This window comes from Trichosurus vulpecula, chromosome 2 (genome assembly GCF_011100635.1).
Source record: "Trichosurus vulpecula isolate mTriVul1 chromosome 2, mTriVul1.pri, whole genome shotgun sequence".
Taxonomy (NCBI): Eukaryota; Metazoa; Chordata; class Mammalia; order Diprotodontia; family Phalangeridae; genus Trichosurus; species Trichosurus vulpecula.
In genome coordinates this window covers 81,677,948-81,692,407 of record NC_050574.1, presented here as the reverse complement: position 1 = coordinate 81,692,407, position 14,460 = coordinate 81,677,948, and the positions used below count along the sequence as shown (strand labels likewise).

Sequence of the window (14,460 nt, the reverse complement as noted above, 5' to 3'; positions counted from 1 at the left end):
TCCCAACACAGTCAGCTCACACCCATGTCCTCTGTATATGTAAAGTCCTTCTAACTGCCTCAATAATCATGAAGTTCTGAAGTCTCATCTCATTCGGGAATGTAAGCATTTTAATCTTATTAAGTTCCTTGTGATTCCCCACTCAAGTTTACCTTGCTTTTTTGAGTCTTGTGTTTGAATGTCAAAATTTCTATTCACCTCTGGTCTTTTCATCTAGAATGCTTGAAATTTCTCTATTTTATTGAATATTGACTTTTTATTCACTTGAAGGATTATACTCAATTTTGTTGGGCATGATATTCTTGCTTATAATCCCAGCTCCTTTGCCTTCTGCTCCTTTATTATGGTAACTGCTAAATCTTTTGTGAGCCTGGCTGTGGCTCCATAGTAGTTGAGTGTTTTTTTTTTCTGGATGCCTGAAATATTTTTTCCTTGTTCTGAGAGATCTGTAATTTGGTTATAATATTACTGGGAGTTTTCATTTTGGAATCTCTGTCAAGTGGTCATCAGGGAATTGTTTCAATTTCTATTTTACCCTCTGGCTCCAAGGATATCATGGCAGCTTTCCTTTATAGTTGCTTGAAAAATGTCATTTATACTCTTTCTTTGATAAAGGATTTTGGTTAGCCCAGCAATGCTTAGATTATCTCTCCTCAATCTCTTTTCTAGGTTGGTTGTTTATCTGGTGAAATAGTTCCCATTTTCTTCTATTTTTTCCTTCTTTGGAATTTTTTATTTTTTCTTGAAGTCTCATAGAATTGTTAGCTTTCATTTGCCCAATTCTAGTTTTGAAGGAATTATTTTTTCCCAGTGAGTTTTTATTCCTCTTTTTACATCTGGCAATTCTCCTTTTCAAAAATTCTTTTTCTTCAGAGTTTTTTTGTGCCTCTTTTACAATCTATTAATTTTCTTTTCATAATTTTCTTGTGTTGCTTTCATTTATTTTCCCAATTTTTCTTCTGTCTCACTGATTTGATTTGTAAAATAATTTTCTGATCTTTTCTATCTCTTTCTTTGTTACTTCCAGAAATTTTTATTAGGTTTGTGTCCAATCTGTATTTTTCCTTTGAGGTGTTGTTTATAGATGTTTTCATGTCATTGACTTCTTCTGAGTTTGTGTCTTAAGTGTTCCTGTCAACATAGGAACTCTTTATAATAGGGTTTTTGTTGTTGTTTTTTTGCTCATTTTTCTATCCTATTTCTTGACTTTTAAATTTGAGTTGGAGATGGGTTCTCCTCACCTCTGACTGGAGGTTGTGGTCAGGCTATTTTTCCATGCTGTTTTCATGAATAGTTCTGGGATTCTTTAAGTTTTGGTGCTTCCAAGGTGGGTGATCTAGGGAAAAGTGTAGTCACTGCTCTCCTAGTCTGTGTTTTGGTCCTTACAGAGGGAAGTTCCTTGACCCCTCACCGCTATAGTCGCTAGTACTCCTTCCTTAGCGCTAAACCTACTACCAGGAATTAGTGCCTGTATCAGTAAGGCAATAATAACAATGTAGATGATAATTGTCAAAATGCCTATGTAGTTCTTTACTGCAAAGTATATGAGCTATCCACATAGAAGGCAGAAGAAGTAAACAATTTATTCAGACACCAGAGATCCACATCCCATAAGCCATTTATCCAGTCTATCAGAGAATTCCATACAAAATACCACAACCTAGAGCCTTGTCATTCCAAAACCTCTCTGATACCCTGCTAGGGTCTTGTCAAAAACAAACTCACAGTACAGCTAAGTCAGCCTGTTCAGTTCTAGCAATCACAAGGGTGGCCATTAGCGGCCATAACTGCTCTCTCTCTCTCTCTCTCTCTCTCTCTCTCTCTCTCTCTCTTTGTCTCTCCCTCCCTCAGCATTTCCTGTGACATACCTTCCTTTTCGTGTCAGGAAGCTCCTCCCACCACATGTGACTCAGGCTTCCTGTGATGTAAGCAGGTCACATGGCCTATTAATGGGTAGGAAAGGTCTTCAAATATAAACTGCTACTACAGTGCCCCTGCTCCCTTTGTGCCCTTGAACTTTTCCCTCATGACTCTAAGCACTCCTCTCCACCCTGGAACTGTGACGTGGAACTGGACAATGGTCAATGGAGTTGCCAAACACAACCAAGCACACCCAGTCTGGTGCTCAGTCTCTGCATGGGAGTCCCCTCTAATCTTTTTCTGACTGGTTGTCTAATATTCCATATTGTGATCTGTGCTAGTCTCCACCTCAGTGGAAAAGGCCTTTCCTTTTGAACTCTTAAGTTGTCTTGAAGTGGAAAAATATCTTTTTCTGATCTATTGTCAGCTATGTCACCCTAGAATTCAATTTGATGCACTTTGTTAAAGTTGCTTGGAGGGGAATGTTGGGAGAGTTCAGCTGGAGCTCCCTCTGTTACTCCATCTTGGCTCCGTCTCCCTCCAGTAAACTTTCAATGTCCCTTACTCTTCTACCTTTCTATCTCCATAAATAGCAATGTCTCTTTACTTGCTGTCTTCACTTCTTTAACATTCTACTTATTATTCAGGTTCCTGAAAACTTACATTGTAGAAATTGGTCCCACCAAATAAATCACAAGTGATCATAGAATTCATAAATTAAAAGGCCTCTTCATAACCCTCACACTCTCTAACCTCTGTGTGACATGTAACATTATTGATCATCTTCTTCATATCCTCTTAGCACTTGTATTATGCAGTATTGGTTCTCTGTGTTTCTCTGTAACCATTCTTCTCTTAATGAAGAAAAAAGATCAGTATATTAATATTTTGTTCAATTATTTTACAGTTTGTCTGTTGCTTTGTGACCCCATTTGGGTTTTTCCTGGCAAAGATACTGGAGTGGTTTGCCATTTCTTTCTATAGATCAGATGAGGAAATTGAGGCAGACAATGCTAAGTGACTTGCCCAGAGTCACACAGCTACTAAGTCACTGAGGTCAGATTTGAATTCTGGAAGAGGAATCTTCCTGAATCCAGGCCCAGCATTCTATTCACTATGCTATCTAGGAGCACATTGCTGATATTATAGGAAAGCAAATTGTAAGAATTAGTTTCCTAACCATTGTGGCTGTTTAAAAATGGAATGAGCTGTCTAAAGAAGTAGTGTGTTTTCTGTCTCTTCATGGATCCTTGGTATATTGAAGGGAAGGCATGGATAACACTTGTCATCTCCACTTTCTTCTCCTCCCTTCTTTACAACACTGATGCTCATGCAAATTATATGTCCCCTTTAGACTGACTTCTTGATCCTATCTATCCTATCAGTTGTATCTCCTTTAGTTTCCCCTCTTTGTAGCACTTCCTTTCTTTGAAACCTCTTCTGAAAACAAACAAAAAACCCAACTTCTTCATCTGTTGATCCTGCCCTCTTTAATAATAGTAATTGATTGAATATCCCACCTGGGTCTTACAGGCAGAGTTATCCATGCTAATGAGGGTGTATATGTAAACTAATCACCCTGTAACTAATGTAGGTCAGATATCAGACCTCTGACTTCTAGGCCACTGTCCTCCCAGAAAAGAATAAAAGAAATGACTCAAACATTTAGACATCTTTATTTCCCACCAACCAACTGGATCAGCCCAGATCCAGAGTTTTATCCCTTAATTTTAAGCTCTTCCACCCAAAGGAGAAAATAAAATTGATTATCCAATTGGGGCCCAGAGTACATTTCTTTGGCTAGAGGGAATGACTAGAAAATATACTCTCCTGTAGCTAGCAAACCTCTTAATTAAGTAAAAATGTATCCAGAATTCAAAGCTGCCAAAGTAAAATCTCCTTTCTAATGCCATCATTCCTTCCTCACTTATTCCCATTAACCTCCCCCCTGCTTCTTCATGTATTTATCTTGCTTGGCTCTCCCTTTGCCATGTACCATCAAGAATCACATTTTATTGCTAACAAACTTTGCTTCATATGAGACCTATTTCTCTCACATACCTTCCATTTCCTTGCACACATGGAACCTAGGGTCCTCTCAGAGGACACAGTATTTTTGCCCAATCTGTTATTAATGATGCCAAAGAAGTGATATATTTAGGAGAAATGAGTTTTGGTTAAAAAAATTGGCACAACTGATTAGAGAAATGCAAATTAAAACAACTCTGAGGTACCATATCACACCTATCAGATTGGTTTACATGACAAAACAGGAAAATGATAAAAGTTGGAGAAGATGTGGGGAAATTGGAACACTCATACATTGTTAGTGGAGTTGTGAACTGATCCAACCATTCTGGAGAGCAATTTGGAACTATCCCCAAAGGGCTCTAAAACTGTTTATACTTCTGATCCAGCAATACCACTACTTGCTATATCCTAAAGAGATCATAAAAAAGGAAAAGGACCCAAATGTACAGAAAATATTTATAGCAGCTCTTTTTGTGGAGACAAAGAATTGGAAAGTGAGGGGATATCCATGAATTGGGGATTAGCTGAACAAGTTATGAACAAGTATATGAATGCAATGGAATACTATTGTTCCATAAGAAATGATGAACAGGGTTGTGGTTTCATATGTGTTGTGGCAGAACCATCTCAAAGAATTAAGTCAGACCACCTGTAATCCAAGTACAGGCATTTATTGAGATCGACACCTCTCATGATGCAGGCTGAATTCCAAGAAGAACCAGCAACCTAGTAATATAAGGCAGGCAATTTTATAGTGTAATGATGCTGATTACCCAACAGAAATCATGAATATTAAAAAGACAGGAGGGATACATTAAGAAATTAAGTAATGGGGGAGGGGTCCCTTCTATGGTTTGGTAGTCAAGCATCCTAGCTGTGTTGATTTCTGATTGGCTAGCTATTGTGGTATTGTCTGTTCAAGACAAATAGTTAGGTATTTTGGTCCTGTCTTGGGCTAAATGGACAATATAATTGTGGTTGAATAGAAGAATACACATGTTAAAATTTGTGAATTGAATCTGGGGGCACTGGCTAGCTAGGAGCAGTGGCTGTGTTGAGTTTGGGAGCCTGTGGTGTGGTTAAAGCCAGATTGTGTGGTTAAATCAGGACATGTCTGCTGTCCAGTGGACCCTATAAGGACATTACAATATTGGGGCTGGGGGCAGCTTTATTAGGATTCCATCAGGTAAATTTCAGAAAAACCTGGAAAGACATGTATGAACTGATGCTGAGTCAAGCGAACAGAACAAGGAGAACATTGTACACAGTAACAGCAACATTGTGTGATGACAACCACCTTTGATAGACTTAGATCTTCTCAGCAATTCAATGATATAAGACAATTTCCAAAGCCTCTTGGTGGAAAGTGCTATCCATATCCAGAGCAAGAGCTATGGTGTCTGAATGCATACTGAAGCATATTATTTCTCTCCTTTATTTTCTTCCTGGATTTTCCCCTTTGTTCTGATTCTTCTTTTACAACGTGACTAATGTGGAAATATATTACAAAATAACAAGGATTGGGAAGGAATTTATCAGTAATGATGTTAAGACTTCAGTGGGCAAAGTAGAATGGCCTTAGAGAGGTATATACCTAATGGGGACAGGTGTGGTAAGGAGTTATCTTATCTGAATAGGGGTTAGGGTTCATGGTGGTAGTAGGGACATCTTAGTCTGACTAGCTTTAAAAAACTAGCATAATGAGAAGTAGATGAGAGTGGTATTTTGGCAAGGGCATAAGGAGATCAATGATTGAACAGAAATTAGACATCAGGAGAGGTTGGAGTATTGGATGAGAAAACATTCTTTCCTAAAATTAGGCCAAAGTAGAAAGGAATGAGATGGATCTTAGAGTAAATTAAATTCAACTCAATAAATATTTATTAAGCAGCTGCTGTGTATAAGTCTCTGTGCTCAGCACTGGGGAGATGATGATTAAATTTGACATAATCTCTCATTTCAATGAGCTTGTATTTAATTGAGGATAATATCAGGCATGGTAGGTTGGAGGAAAGGAGAATACCAGTAAAAATGTCATAAGAAATTTTAAAGAGGTAAACACACTTGCAAATGGGATCATCAAGAAGCCACCTCTAAGGAAATAGCAAGTAAGCTAAGCTCTGAAGAAAGGATTTTAACAGTCAGGGAAAAAGAAGGAGATCATTCCATTTATGTACATTGAATTACATGAGATCAGGGAGAAGCCAGTATAGAATCTAGGTGGAATGTAGAATGATGGAAGCATAGCAATGTCAAATAATTATGGAAAGGTAGGCTGAGTGCAGATCCTGTGAGGCCTTGAAATTCAGGCTAAGGAGTTTATATTTTAATACTTAGGTCTCAGTAGAAAATTTCCAAATTGACTTTAAGATGAACTTATTGTAGGGCAAAGATACAGGAGGCTACCAGAAGTTGAAGGAGAGATTTTCACCTCACTGAAATGAGGGGTGTTTGCTGCTCTTGATGGGGAGAGAGGATCAAGCCATGTGATTTATTTAAACCATTTACCATGCTTGTCCTCACCTCTATCCTCCACATAGCTTTGGTCTTTCTAGACTCCAAATGCCACAAACCCAAATCAGGAGGCCTCTGGCTTCCATATAAATCATCTACATGCAGTGATGGTGCTGGGGCAGGAGAGGAGGGTAAAATATTTCCTGTGGAGTGCCTTCTATATTTTACATCCTCATCAAACACCTTCTGTGCATTATTTTCCCTGAAGAAAAAGCAGGTTCTGACTAATTGATGTTCTGTGCTCTCCTGCAGCCATGTCTACACCAGCGGATGATGGTGATGAACCACCACATGGAGACAAAGGAAGAAAAGAGCTGGAGGAGAAGCTGAGAGAATTGGGGCTGGATACCCAGTATTGGGTGCCTAAGCTGCAGGAATACCTGGGTGTGACCTCTGCCCAAGCTTTACAACACCTAGAACAGAGGGAAATCCTGACACTGAAGAAACAGGCAAAACATCCTTGGGAGAAACGGGCACTGGAGAAACTTCTTCTGCTGTCAAGTGACAAGGGCTCAGAGAAGATGCAAGAGAAACACTGGGTGACAGCAAAGGAGAGACAAGAGTGGGCACAGTCAGCCTTGAAGGAGCTGAGAGAGATGCAGAGAGCAGGCAAAAGCAGGCAGGAGGCAATTGTGAGGGAGAAAGAAGAGGTGCTGAGGCAGGCCATGGAGATCCCACACAAGTACTGGCCACCCCCTGAGAAACCCCTAACAGAGGTCATAGAGAACATGAAGAGACACCTCAGTCTCATGGAAGGCACACTGTCCCATAGGGAGAATCTTCCTGATAGGGAGCTCCTCAAAAGGGTGTCAGGTGGCCTTGCCCTGCAGGGCATTTACCAAACCAATCACCCCGAGGATCTTTTGGTGAAGAGAGAAGAACTGCTCAGCCTCCCAGAGAACTTCTTCCTGCTCAGCCAGCACAGGGAACAAGGATGGAAACAATGGAGTTTTTGTCTTCTCATGAAGAGTCCATGTTTACTGAAAGCATGGAGAAACTGGGCTTCAGTTTTACCTTCTTGGCTAAGGGTGGAGGCTGGAGATTCAACCTAGAGGCCAGTGCCAGTGAAATCAGATCTTCTGACTCTAGAGAAGTCTTTAAGTCATGCCCCGAGCACACTTACAGCTGCACCACCAAGTTTTGCTATATCCCAATGGCCTCCTGCCACTTTTCACAAGACCAGCTCCACCTATCCAGGTCAGCTCTTCAAGAGTTAAAACAGCTGGAGCAACTTCTGAGTCACTGCAAAGGTGCAGATACCAATCTGAAGCATAGATGTGAGGCATTTTTCCAAAGGTTTGGCTCTCATGTGAACCAGGGCCCATTACACTTGGGAGGAGTGTTCTGGTGGAAAGCTGTAGCTGAGGGCTTCAGGGCACAGGGTTGCAGGACATGAAGCGACAAGCCTCAGAGGCACTTGATTTGTACATTGGGGCAGCTACACTGGTTTTTGGGGTGACAGCAGCAGCCACAGTCAGTGCATCAAATTCTCAGTCCCAAATGCCTTCTCACAATACAAGCTCCACCAATTTGCAAGCAAGATTCCAAATGTCTGTATACCAGACAGGAGGCCCCCCAGAAGTGGATTCTCTCCCACAGTGGAAAGCTGGTCTTGTGGCCAGTAACCACACCTGGTGTGTCATTGACCGAGGCTATCAGCTAGTGCCTGTCTGGGACATAATTCTGTCTAACCACAAACAAGATTTTCAGGATCCTCTACGAGTGACTCGTTGCCTCACTGAGATTTACACAGCTCTGACCGGCCGATGTGCATGGATTGAGGATGGAGAGGGGCTACTGAGTGCAGTGGAGGATGCCAGGTCTTTTTTAGATGGAGTAAAATCCTGGGAAATCACTGAGCCTGAGGAGAAACTGATGAAACTAATGGACTTCAAGCAAAAGCTGAGTGAGAAAAGTAGGAACTCGAACATGTGGGTTAATATCTGTCTCAAAGACCTGTCTCTGCAGCAGTTCTTAGTGGACATTGTCGATTTTTGCAAGGACTTGCCAGTTCATGAAACCAAATTCATTAAATCCCAGTTGCATAGCCTTCTGTATCCTCATGTCTATCAAATGGAAGACTTCCCACAGAGTCACTCAATTATGCAGTGGGTTTTTCACTCAGCAAAGGAGCAAAAGGATATCCATGTCACAGAGTTTGCTGATTTCATTCAGCTCTTAGAAAAGGCAAAGGATGACCTTTTTGAAATAATTCACAACTCAGAGTCTTTAGGAAAGATGGAAGAAGCTCAAAGGAAAGGCTACTTATCATATCAGTTTGTCTCTCAGCTCCTTTCTGAAGACCTTGAAACAGGCAAAGCAGTCAGGCACATACCTGCTGCTACTTTTCATTGCAGCTGGTGCAGGATACAAGGAGGAAAACCAAACCTTCCACTGTCTTCTAGGATTTGAAGAATTAAATTTCCTGTTATGTGAAATGAAAGAAGACCATGAAAAAATACCAGTACCTTAAATAAGGGAATATGATTATAGGGCTCAAGCATTCCTGTGTTCACAGGGCTCACAGTAACTCCTGGACCTACTGCTGTGTCTGCAGAAGAAAAGATGCAACGTTTGAACCTTATGCAATCTCACATGGGACAGTCTTGGTCCAAAGAAGTGCTTCATGTCCTCGGAAAACCAAGGGCTGGTCATGATTGGGAAACTTTGGAGAAAGACCTGAATTTCCTCATCAGGGGGGAATATGAAACTACTGTGAACTGTATACAGATGGACCAGGTGAAAAAAGAACTAGACAGTGTCTCTCAGAGAAGGAAAACGACATGTGTACCAGAACCAAATACCATCACATACCAGGAAGTGATAAAAAATTCCAACTTTCTAGAGTTAGCGAAGAAGCTTGGTCTAGAGCGGTATTATCCAAGGAGGATGGGACGAGAAGATTTCCATCTGATCTACAAGACCACTGTGCATGACAGTCACCCAGAGACAGACAAAGAATTGCCTTTTTATTTCCTACAAAAACTGTTGATGCTGGATTATCGATTGAGATACTTGGTTTGTAAAGGTGATGGAGACACAATGGGCAGTAGGACGCTGACTCTGACAAATCTTGAGGATGACACTTCAGATCCTTATGATGATTTCCTTGGTGATAGGATTACAACCCCTCTCCTCTTGTCGAAAGGTCCACCCCACATCCACCCGATGGACACCCAAATGATGATTTTTCACTGTGCTGATGATTTCATGAGACAATATATTTCAAACAAACTTTCCATCTGTCAATTTGCTCTCCCCGTTGTGGTGCCCAATCCCTGTACCTCTGCAATAGAATTCCCCCTCTGGTCTCTCAGCCAAATTAAGAAAAGCTGGAGAGAGGTGGAGAAATCATCAGGAGAAGACACAGTCATTGATTTTAATAACCAACTCATCTCCCAGGCACCCATCCCCATTGTGTCCTTTATAAGAGTTGTGAATTCTGCTTCTTCTTCCAAATCTCAGATCTTGAACTCTCTGCTGAGTAAGCACAAACATGATGCTTTTTTCCACCGTCACTGCCGAGGCAGCAGCAAATCCTGCCTCTTAATGGGAGGTATGTAGAGATCTCCTGGTTCTGTCCCAGAGGGAGAGATGAGGACAGATTTGAAAGGTGTGTTGCTTTCACCAATCTACGTGGAGACGCCAAAGATTATGAGACGCAGCTCAGATTTCTGCAAGAAATTGCTTCAGTCACAGTGGTCCTTGTTTCTTATTCTGATAAAGTGAGAGGGACGTCCAAATGGTCCGGGACCTCTGGAAGTCAACCAAACCTTTGGTTTATTTGTTTGATGACAAAGATGAGAATTCATTCAATGATACTGGCCAGAAGGTGAGGATTGGGATTAGGAATAGAAATGAGGCTGAATTAATGGATGAACTCACAAGTGTCATCAATCATTTGCTGAAGACTTCCGGTCCCTTTCTCAGTCTGGAAGACTGTGCTGAAGTTGCTCGGCGCCATGGCTTTCTTGTAGATGTGGACAGGAAGGAGTGTCAGGAGGCTAAGGGAAAGGCACAGGCTTTGCTGGCCCTCATGAAAGAGATGAAATTGTCTGAAATGAAGGAGAGATTACTGCCCCCTTCAAGGAGAGCTTTGGCACGGTGGTGTAAGAAGGACAAGGAACTTTGTCACCTGCGAGAGAAAGGGAACCGTAGCCTTGAACAGCACAAAAGTGAGATTGAGACAGAAAAGCAAATAATAAGACAAATACAGCTAACAAGAGCATTTCCTCTTAATGACTTGATGCGATCTGTTCTTGAAATCCTCCAGTCTCACTCAGAGAGATACAACAGCACTGAACTGTACTTCCTACAGTGGCTGAGTACATTGATGGACAACCTGACCAGAAGTCACCTGGAAAAACTCCAGAAGAGGTACAACCATTGTGGTCCTTGGTGATGGCAGAAACAAAAAGGGTCAAAGAATGCCTCCTTGAATGCACCAAGTGCAACTAGAAGCTGTCTCCAAGGAGATCAGGGATTCCTCTTTGGGTATTGATCATCTCCTGAGGGAGGTTGGCCAGATCTATGAAGCTTTGGAAGAAGCTTCATCCCAGATGGCAGCATGTTCTTCCTTCCTCAAATTGCTGCTGACCTGATGGTTCTGGGTACACCACTTGAACTTCATGGATGGGGATGCTTCTTATGTACCTCTGAAGTGGGTAGCAGCCTGTTTTTGACAGATTGATTGAGAAAATTGGAGACCAAAAGCCTTTGTTTCTCTCTGTTCTTGGCCTCCAAATCACAGGGAAGTCCCACTCTGCTGAATGCTATGTTTGGGCTACAGTTTAATGTCAGTGCAGGGCGATGCACACGAGGAGCTTACATGCAGTTACTGAAGGTGGAGGAGACACTCTGGGAAGAGCTGGGCTTTGGCCTTTGTCCTGTGGTTGACACAGAAGGACTCAGGGCCCCAGAATTCACTGGTAAATCACAGAAGTGGGATAATGAGCTGGCAACTTTTGTTATTGGACTTGGAAACCTGACCTTGATCAATATATTTGGAGAGAATCCTTCAGAAATGCAAGATATCTTGCAAATGCTGTGCAGGGCCTTTCTGAGAATGAACAAGTGAACATTTCCCCAAACTGTCTCTTTGTGCATCAGGAATGTGGGGGAAATCACTGCCAAAGATCAAAACATGGAAGGAAGAAGGCGACTGCAGCAGAGACTGGATGAAATGGCAGCCACAGCTGCAGAACAGGAAGAGTACTCTGGTATACCTGCTTCGTGATGTCATTCGATTTGATGTTAGCACCCATGTCCCTTACTTTGCTCATCTTTGGAAGGGGATCCTCCAATGGCCCCTCCCAACCCCACTTATAGCCACAACATCCAGGAACTGAAAAGAAGAGATTCTCTTGGTTGCCAAAAAGAATCCAAAGGCAGCATACTAAAAATGTCTGAGGTGAAAGTCCGCATCCATGATTTGTGGAAGAAGCCTTGGTGAATGAAAATTTCATCTTCAGCTTAGGAACACCCGGGAAATCATGGCCATGATCACGCTTGAGACAATGTATAATAACTGGACCTGGAATCTAAGAAGTCATGTGTTGGATTGCAGAACCAACTGACCAATCAGATTCAGAATGGAGAAATTCAGGATCTGAGAAGAAGTGCTATTGAGGCTAACATTGCAGATACAAATATGAAGCCATCAGCAAGAGCTTCAAAGATATTTTTGATGAAGACCAAGAGAATGAAATCCTGATTCAGTGGAAGGAAAACTTTGAGAACAAGTGAGAAATCTTAAAGAGGCACTTGTTTCAGAAAGCATCAGAAAGTCCAATGATTTCCTTAGCTTAAGAAAAAATCATGATAAACTGGATCAAAAGAAATCAGAATATGAAAAAGAGCTGTTGTTAAGAAGCAGAGAGGTGGCTCGGGCTCGGCTTAGAGGGTAAAGAATTAAGTGAGGAGGAGCTGAGAGAGAGGATTCAGTCAACTTTGGACAAAGTGGGTCTGTGAAGTATCCTCAACTTCCCCTCCTGCTGAAGACCCCAATATTGATGTAGATTTGGAGAATGTCTTTCTGGAATATTTTAAACAGGAACACAATGTGGCAACCAAACTTCAAGATCATTCCAGAAGAAAAGTGTTTTTCCATTAATTTTGAGAAACATGTCAAAATGAAGAGAACAATTATGGGTTTCAGACATTCCATGACAGAGAAATCATAAGATGGCCATAAGGCATACTACCTCTGGTATTTCCTCACTTGTCAATGAAAATATTAATTGTAAATGATAATGGGACTGGATTATGATATAAGTTATTCCATGAAGTAATGGAGACTGATTGACCAAAAGAGTGATTGATATGTGATGAAGTAGGGTACAACATTACAAATGAATATAAAAGAGATTTGTTTTATATTTATGGCCACACCGCAGCAGCTAAATTAGGGACATATGCACATAGAATTCAAGAGAGCACATGATCCTGTCATGTATCTAGAAAACAAGAGAGAAGATTTCTTTATGAGTTTTAAGATTTCTGCCAGGGTGCAACCTCTATCACAGCATTGCTGACTTTCTGTGGAGCAAGCTCAGTGCTTCCCTACCTATAGCCATCTGGAAAAAGAGAGCCCTTGACCTTGCTGGGGAGATAAGGGCTAACTGTCCTGCCTTCAATGGGAACCGATCCAACCTGGAGAAACACATTCTCATCTCTCTGGCTAAGGAAGAAATCTTTCAGAATTATTGGGAATACATTCTCACACCAAAACAGTTTTTTGAGAATTACATTAAGAAAGAGATCCAAGCATACTGTATAAGTAGAGAAAATGAGAAATTGAAGAATTTTTTAAGTAACAGCTTGGAATTTTTTAAGAAAATAATCCTCTCTGCTATTCATGAATCAACTCTGGTGGCTAAGGACCAAAACAATTCTGCATCTATATGGCTAGACACATTATGTAATCACCTTGGGCGTCATCTGACCTTTCCAAGAGGAGACTTAAGAAGCATCGAACACCAGGAGATTGCTGACATCGAATTCCTTAAGGAAGCCATGAATGAAAACCTGGATATCAGAATCCAAAAGGTAGGAAAGGCCTGTGAAATTCCATGTATAGAGAAAGTCATCCCAGAGATTCAGGCCATGCTCTCTGATCAGCTCAGTGGCTGCTGGAAGAAGTGTCCCTTTTGCAAAGCAATTTGTACAAATACAGTCAAAAATCATCCTGAGGAGCACAGTTCTCCTTTTCATCGTTCTCGCACTCTCTCTGGGTGGAGTTGGAGAATGAGTGATGAGTTTGTACTTGATTTCTGTTCCAGCTGTGTGGCAAGTAATTCGTGGTTTACTCTTCGTGATGGGAGATGTTTCCCAAATAAGGCTTATCATCAAGCAGGTGGTGAATTTGCCACATGGAACATCACTCCAGATACATCTGCCCAGCCATACTGGAAATGGTTTATTTGTCACTTCAGGTCACAATTAGAAGAGCATTACAATCTCAGATTCAAGGACAGAGGTCAGATTCCTGATGCATGGTTTAGAATCACCAAGCAAGATGTGCTGAATGACCTGAATATGTAATAATTCCAAGTGAAGTTGAATGTAGAGCATTTCAAGAACTTGTTCTTTCAGAAATGATTTTTCAAAACATGAATTTTGGAGGCATATATAAGTAATCATCAGAAACTTACACCACTGCTTAAAATATAAATAAAATGAGATTTTGTGGAACAGGGTAGACAATGGAGACCCAGAAACACTTGATCTTAATCTAACAGTTTTGATAAACCAGGATATAAATAAATTTCTGAAAGAACTCTGTTTGCAAGGATTATTGGAAAATCTCAAAAGGAGTTTCATCGAAATTATGTTTAGAGCACCAGGTAACACCAAATACCTGTGTTAGTAAAAATTAATCAGTAACCTCAATGATAAAAGGTCATAGAATTAGAAAATTAGAAAAGAAACTGGAATGGTACCTTCCTTATCTTTGACCAGGAATACAAGTCTTAAATAAACAAGAGAGAATGACAGTATAAAACACAGATTATATGAAATGGAAAACATTTTACACAAGAAAAATTAGCATAACTA

General features: G+C 41.0%; 1 pseudogene; it reads left to right on the top strand.

The window, feature by feature from the left end:
- Window positions 1-6,659: 6,659 nt before the first annotated feature.
- LOC118838939 lies at window positions 6,660-14,068 on the top strand (annotated as a pseudogene).
- Window positions 14,069-14,460: the final 392 nt, after the last annotated feature.